The sequence below is a fragment of the Suricata suricatta genome, chromosome 16, assembly GCF_006229205.1.
Source record: "Suricata suricatta isolate VVHF042 chromosome 16, meerkat_22Aug2017_6uvM2_HiC, whole genome shotgun sequence".
In the NCBI taxonomy this organism is placed as follows: Eukaryota; Metazoa; Chordata; class Mammalia; order Carnivora; family Herpestidae; genus Suricata; species Suricata suricatta.
In genome coordinates, this window is record NC_043715.1 from 53,787,995 (window position 1) to 53,795,825 (window position 7,831).

A 7,831-nucleotide genomic window follows, 5' to 3' on the forward strand; every position below is an offset into this window, starting at 1 on the left:
CCCCTTCGGGGCGTGGCCATAAGACTTTCCGAGCTCAGTCTGTCTGAGCGGATCCCGAGCGTCTGCCTCGGTTTCCGGTTAAAATCGCTCCGAGGCAGTTTCGGGCCAAGGCTTTCTGCCTCTGGCCCTTACAGACCTCAGTCGCCTTGCTGGTCGTTTTCCTGTCCTGAACCTTTCTGTGACTCCCGAGTCTCCCCCCTGCCCTCACCCCCAACCGTGTCGGGCACAGACGTCACCAGGGAGGTGGATGCTCGTCATTTGTCCCGCCGCGGGGAGGGCAGAGTGGGGACAGAGATGCTGGGAAAGACGCAGAAACCTGCAGCGTTAGAGGGTCCTCAGTTTGCAGAGAAAGAACGGTGGGGATTGAAACCGAGGCTGTAACAGAGTGTGTCAGACTGTTGGAGGGACACAGAAACGGACAAAAAGAGAAACAAGGACACAGACTTAACACGGAGAACAAACCACATCATGGTCTGGGACGAGGCACAGGACCCAAACCCAGGTGAGTACTGAACTGATCGGATATGGGCGATTAAGTTGTGATGTACTGATTTGTGGCCCTATGACCTCGTTAATCTAAAACTTGGTGAATTGTTTCTAAGTGTTGCATCGGAAGATAATTCCATTTGCGACCGCCACTTATCTAGCGATCAGAGGTCTAGCTCAGTCAGTTAATGGGGGAAGACTTTCTGTAACCACATGGTGCTTTTTGCGGTGGCCATTATTAACAATACTGTTTATTTCTCCCCCTTTTTTTCTGTGGCTCATAGCATTCTTCTAAATTTGATGTGTCCCCACACTTGTTTTATCTTTAATCTCAGAATCCATTGGATAGATTTTTAATTTACAAATTACTTTCCCTCTTAATTTTACTGTTCAGATTATGAGTATTAGGAGCTGTCTACTCTTTCACAAGTTGGAATTGTTCTTTGATGTCCAGTATGTAACTTCATAGTATTTCTTTACACATCAGTTAAGGATGTTGATAATCTTTTAACACTCAAAACCTGTTCAGGCAGTTAATTTCATATTCAGCAGTTCTCTTCTTCCCTTAGGTGATCTTTTACCTTACTGAGTTCTGAGATGAATTCTCCAGCTAAGTAGATGTTCCCGTCCAGTCCCCTTGGTCTTTCCTGCAGAGATGTTAAAGGATGGGCTTCGTTGATGTGGAACTTTGTTCCAACAGATTCCATCCGCTTATGGTGCAGAGATTGCTCACAGCTCATCTCCACAGCTGACCCTTTTTCGTGTTTTCCAGGACTAGTAACCATTTGTAATTTCATATCGTTTTTCTGGAAAAGTGGAATTAAATGCTTGGGTTTGATTAAACCCTTGAAAGAGAAGCTTCTCTTGCTCAGGAATATGGACAGAAATCTGGAGTTAGGACAAGTCCTTTTTACTTAAACCTGTCCAGGCTACCATTTCATTTACTTACACCCTGTTCTCCTCACTCTACTCAGACTTCTTAAGGATAACTTGGTAAAGTAACTCCCCCACTGAGCCCCAATGCACCCACCTTTTTTTTTTAAATGTTTATTTGTTTTTGAGACAGAGAGAGAGAGAGAGACAGAGCTTGAGGTGGGGAGGGGTAGAGAGAGGGGGGAGACACAGAATCCAAAGCAGTCTCCAGGCTCTGAGCTAGCTGTCAGCACAGAGCCCGAAGTGGAGCCTGAACCCACGAACCGTGAGATCATGACCTGAGCTGAAGCCAGATGCTTAACCGACTCTGCCACCCAGGTGCCCCACAGTGCACCCACGTTTAACGTGGTGTTAGTAGACCAAGAATTTGATCTCTGAAATGATTTTCAGAATTGGGTGTGGGTTTGGCTTTGGCAATTCTCTGGGAAATGGTGTGCCATTGGGAGTTTACAATGTGACCCAGTTTCAAAAATAATGAAACCATTAAGTAAGAGTCAGGAGTGTAGTCTTAGAGACAGGGATATGCCTCTGTCAGCTCCACCCTCACTGTATCATATTTGAATTTTCAAAACTTGATCTCTGGACATTAAATCTAACTTATGGCTTCCCATCACTATCAGGATAAAGATCTAAGCTCTTAGTTACCGGGGAGCTCTGGAGCTTGGATGGCCCTTAAGAGTTGTTCCAAATTGATGGCATGGACAGGCTTCTGTGTCCTGCATCATTCCTTGGGATGCTGGCTACCTAGGGAGGAGCCAAGAACTTGGATGAGACCATTCCCTTTGGTTGAGTGTAAGGAGACAGAGGACAATGCAGTTGCAGTAGAATGTGTAGGCTTCAGCAGGGAAGTGCTTTGTGAAGTCGTGGGTAAAAAATGCACTTGTTGGCATCCACATAGGACTTTATTGTCCTCGCATCCCTCCTGTTGCAATGGACAGCAAAGGGCTTTTCCCTATAGTAAGTTTCTCCCCATATGCATATTGTGACAGAGGATGGAGTTATTTGATTCTAAACATTAAACAACATATTTTTTTGTCACACAGTATAACCTTACCTGAGAAAGACCCGAGGAAGAGGGGGAAAAGGAGAAATGACTCTTTCTGAGGTAAAAGTCATACTTTTTGTTGATTGTTCTTCCTAAAATGTCACATTTGGATCTCCTCTGTCTCTGAGGTGTCTTGCCAAAATTTTTTACTCACACCCGGGGCCTTTTCCAAATCTCCTCATCTCCATGCAGATTCCGTCTCACTGTGACCCAGTGGCATAGAACTTGGGAAGAGGCTCCTTTTTTTTGTTTTTTAATTTTTTTAATGTTTTTTTATTTATTTTTGAGAGACAGAGAAAGACAGCATGAGCAGGGGAGGGTCAGAGAGAGAGGGAGACACAGAATCTGAAGCAGGCTCCAGGCTCTGAGCTAGCTGTCAGCACAGAGCCTGACAAGGGGCTCGAACCCATGAACCATGAGATCATGACCTGAGCTGAAGCTGGAAGCCAGATGCCTGACCAACTGAGCCACCCAGGCACCCCGAGGCTCCTTTTTTGGAACTCATCCTGTGAAGGATTTTCTCTGGAGGGAAGGACTGGAGATGTGGAGTAGGCTCCAAGATGTCCTTGAGGCTGGGCAGTAAGGATTCTCCCGAGACCCCTTCTGGATGCCCTTTCAGCTCATATAGATAAACCAGGATTTCAGAGATTACATATGTAAGTAATGTATTAATGTGCACAAATACCTGAAAAACCCTGGAAAATAAGACTGATGGAAATTTGCCTTGTCTGATTTTACAAATGCCTTTTGACGCTAAATGAGGGAGTCATTGTGCTTCAGACTCCAAAATATTAACGCTGTGGAATAGAATGGGAAGTTCAAAGTAGGAATAAGGAATAGAGTGGGGGTGTTTTGTTTGAACATAATTGGTTTTAAAGTGTAGACTCAACCTACTTCTCTAACACTAAGTGTTTTTTGCATTATTTCTAGTGCATCCATCTCATAATGACCACGGTGTTCTTTTAGAAACTCTTATACCGTACATCTTTTAGATAAAAATGTTTATAATTTAGCCAAACATAGGAGCAGAACTCTCTGTCACCAGAGAAGGTGGTGCTCAATTTTCATCTTATGAATTATTGTTAAATGCTGTTATGTTTTTCTTTTGTACCAAACCCTCTAGCATATACTTTTGTGGTTCAGTTCCATACAGGGATGCCTTTTAGGAACTAAGATGTAAAATATCCCTTGCCCTGTCATATCTTCCACCATCACAGGTTGTCTGCATCAGGGACATCTCTTTAGGGCAAATCTCCAAAAAATGCATTTATATACTGTAATGTGATTTTAGCAAATATTCTGCAGTAAATGTTTTCTCATCATATTTTATTCTGCAAATTGAAATATTTACATACCATATGTCTTGAAATTGTTCTCATGTTAGTAAACATAGAGATAATTGCCTTTTTAACTCCTCATTGGAATATTCTTTAAATGAAGAAATATGGTTCTTTTGCAGTTTCTTTCTGTTACAAAGAATGCCATGGTGGCTGCTTCTGAGCAGGCTGACTTCACTTCAGACATCTAAGGATATCCTAAGATTGTATATCTTAAGCATGACCAGGTTAATGATGGTCTTTCTGAGGAGGATGGTGTTTCAGACATTCCACTTATTAAATAAAGATTTTAAATCAACTGGCTTACACATCCTCAGCCAAAGGAAAACATGGAATAGAACTAAGAAGTAGGAGAACAATGTTTTAACAAATAAAAAATGGCAGTAAAGAGATAGAAATTATAGTAAAGGGAAGGAATAGAAATTCTGGAGTGAAGCAAGTATAGACACCAAAACTGAAAATTCACTAGAGGGCTCATCAGCAGACGGACAATAAGAATAAAGAGGGGCGCCTGGGTGGCTCAGCTGGTTAAGTGTCCAGCTTCAGCTCAGGTCATTATCTCACAGTTCGTGGGTTTGAGCCCCGCATCGGGCTCTGTGCTGACAGCTAGCTGAGAGCCTGGAGCCTGCTTCAAATTCTGTATCTCCCTCTCTCTCTCTCTGACCCTCCCCTGCTCGCACTTCTCTCTCTCTGTCTCTCAAAATGAAAAAACAAATTAAATTTAAAAAAAAGAACAAAGAATCAGTGCAGCATAGGTTAACTGAAATTATCAAGTATGAGCAGAAAAGGGAAAAAAAAGCAGAAGAAAGGGGAATAAAAGAAGAAAAATGACCAGAGACTAAGAAACCTTTGGGACACTATCAAGAATACCAATATACACGTAATAGGAGTCCTAGAAGGAAAGGACAAAGAAGAAAGGGCAGAACGAATATTTGAAGAAATAAGGCTGAAAACCTACTAAATGTAGGGGCATCTGGGTGGCTCAGTCGGTTGAGTAGCCCACTTCGGCTCAGGTCATGATCTCACGGTTTGTGGGTTCGAGCCCCACAATGGGCTCTGCGCTGACAGCTAGCTGAGCCTGGAGCTTGCTTCAGATTCTCTCTGACCCTCCCCTGCTCTCTCTGTCTCTGTCTCTCAAAAATAAATAAAAAACATAAAAAAATTTTTAAAAAACCCTCCTAAATGTATCAAAAACAACCTTCACATCCAAAAACCTTCAACAGTGACAGATGCACAAAGACCCCGGGCAAGATCATAATCAGTCACCTTTTATAAGACCAAAGAGTGAAAGTGGAAAGCAGCACGACAGAAACAACTTCTCTTACATAGGGATTCGCAATAAGGTTAATGGCCTATTTCTCATCAGAAACTGTGGAGGCCAGGAAGCAGTCTCCCAACATGTTAAAGTCTGAGAGATTACAAAAAGAATTTACCAGGAATTCCCTACCCGGCAAACTATGCTTCAAAATTGATAGTGAAATTAAGAGGCCCCTAGGAGAACAAAAGCTGAAGGGTTGCACACTTACCGACTTAGCCTACGTGAAATACCGAATGGAATTCTTCAGACTGAAATGGATGGAAACTAGCAGTACCTCAAAGTCATAGGAATAAAGAAAGAACACTAAAAAAGGTAACTACATAATTAAATATAAAAGATAGTTATAATTTTCTCACTCATTTTTTCCTTCATGTTTTAAAAAACAGTTGTATAAAAACAGTAACAAAAATCTGCTCTTGAGTGTACAAAACATCTATTCATATCTTTCATAAAGATAAAGTTCTTGACAATAAGAACATGAAGGGAGACCGTATGACAATGTTTGTATGCTATTAAAGCTAAGTTAGTATCAACTAAAATTCAAATATTATTAGTTTAACATATAAACTACAATCTCCAGGATAACCACTCAGAAAATAACTTGAAAATAGAAAACTAAATATAGAGGCATTAAAAATGGTAGGCACACACATAGACACCCAAAGAAGGGAGAAATTATGAAATGAAATATTAGGCATACAAACAGCAGATGTTAAAAGTAATTCTTACCAGTAGTAACTTGAAATGTACATAAACTCTCCAATAAAAGACAAAGAAATTAATTTTTTAAAATGATTCCACTCTCTGTCTACAATAGGCTCACTTTATTTTAATTATTTATTTATTTATTTTGAGAGCGAGTGTGAGTGGGGGAAGGGCAGAAAGAGAGAGGGAGAGAGAGAGAACTTCAAGCAGGCTTCACGCACAGAGCCCAGTGCAGGGTCAAAGTTATGAGATGTGAGATCATGATGTGAGCTTAAATCCAGAGTCAGGTGCTTAACTGACTGAGCCACCAGGCACCTCAAGGCTCAATTCAGATACACAAATAGGTTGAAAGTTGAGGGATGAAAAAAGATATTTGATATTCCATGCAGATAGTAATGAAACCTATCTGGGTAGGTATAAAAATATCAGACAGGTTCCTGGGTGGCTCAGTTGGTTATGCATCCTACTTCGGCTCAGGTCATGATCTCATGGTTCATGGGATCAAGCCCCACGTTGTGCTCTGTGCTGACAGGTAGCTCAGAGCTTGGAGCCTGTCTTTGGATTCTGTATCTCCCTCTCTCTCTGATCCTCCTCTGCTCACTCTGTCTCTCTCTGTTGCTCAAAAATTAATGAAAAAATAAAAAAAAAAGGATTTCCTTATTAAAAAAATCAGACTTTAGGTAAAATTGTTATCAAAGATGTTGAAGGACATTATATGTTGAAAAAAGGGCCAATCCATGAGGTAGATAAACCAACTATAAATAATAGGTATGTAACAACAGAGCCCCCAATTCTTTGAAGCAAAATGGAGGAGATAGTTCTATGCTAGTTGGAAACCTCAATGCTCCCTTTTTAATAGTGGATAGAACAACCAGATACCAGTAATAAAGGAGTGAGCAACACTGTAAGCCAGCTAGATTTGGCAGACATATACAGAACACTGCGTCCAGCAAAAACACAAAAATTAGGAGTAGAAGGGAACTTCCTCAGTCTAAAAAAGGGTATTAAAATTCCATGGTTAACCTCATACTCAACGGTGAACAACTGAAAACTTCCCCTTAATACCAAGAACAAAACAAGTATGCCCATTTGGCCACCACATAATCAACAGTGTACTGGAAGTTCGAACCAGAGAAAATACAGAGGAATAATAAATAAAATGTGTCAAAGTTGGAAAATAAATCATACTATATTTGTAGAATACATGATCCCATATTTAGAAATAAAGAATCCTCAAACTGTTAGAGATAATAAATTCATTGAAGTACAAAATACAATATCAGCACTCAAAATTCAGTTGTATTTCTTTACGGTAGCAATCAACAAATGGAAAGTAGGTAAACAAGTCCATTTATAAGAGCAAGAAAACAAGTGGGAATAAATTTAATCAAGTAAATGGAAGATTTATACACAGTGAAAACTATTAAGTTGCTGAGGAAAATCAAAGAAAAATAAATGTTAAGATGTCCTGTGTTTGTGGATAGAAGACTGTAAAATGGGAGTCTTCCCCAGAGCAATAGAGTAATGTGGTCCTCAGCAAAATCCCAATAGCAGCTTTGCCCAAATGGGAATCCTGATTCTAAAACTCATATTGAATTGGTAAGGATGCCACATAACCAAAATAAATGTGAGAAAGAGCAAAATTGGAAGACCTACAATTCCTGACATCAAACCTTACTACAAATTTCGAGTAATCAAAACTGTAATTACATCAGAGTCTAGAAATATAGATCAAAGTAATAGAACTGAGTGTCCACACATAAACCCATACATCCATAATCTATTCCTTTTTTACAAGTGTGCCAGAAACAGTGGACAAACAGTAGTCTCTTAAATGGTATGGGCACAACTAGATATCTGTTTGAGAATGAAATTGAAACTACACTACATTGTACCATATAAGGAAATAAATTCAGAACTAATCAAAGACTAAATATAAGAGCTAAAACTATAAAAGTCTTAAGTGAAAACATAGGGTAAATATTCATGACCTGAGGGTTGGCCATG

General features: G+C 40.2%; 1 long non-coding RNA gene across 1 annotated transcript; it reads left to right on the forward strand.

Moving 5' to 3' along the window:
• Positions 1 to 6: 6 nt before the first annotated feature.
• LOC115281215 lies at positions 7 to 4,149 on the forward strand. The gene is made up of 3 exons (XR_003904163.1): positions 7 to 502; positions 2,463 to 2,524; positions 3,924 to 4,149. It is a non-coding gene; the product is annotated as an uncharacterized LOC115281215 (long non-coding RNA).
• The last annotated feature ends 3,682 nt before the right edge of the window (positions 4,150 to 7,831 follow it).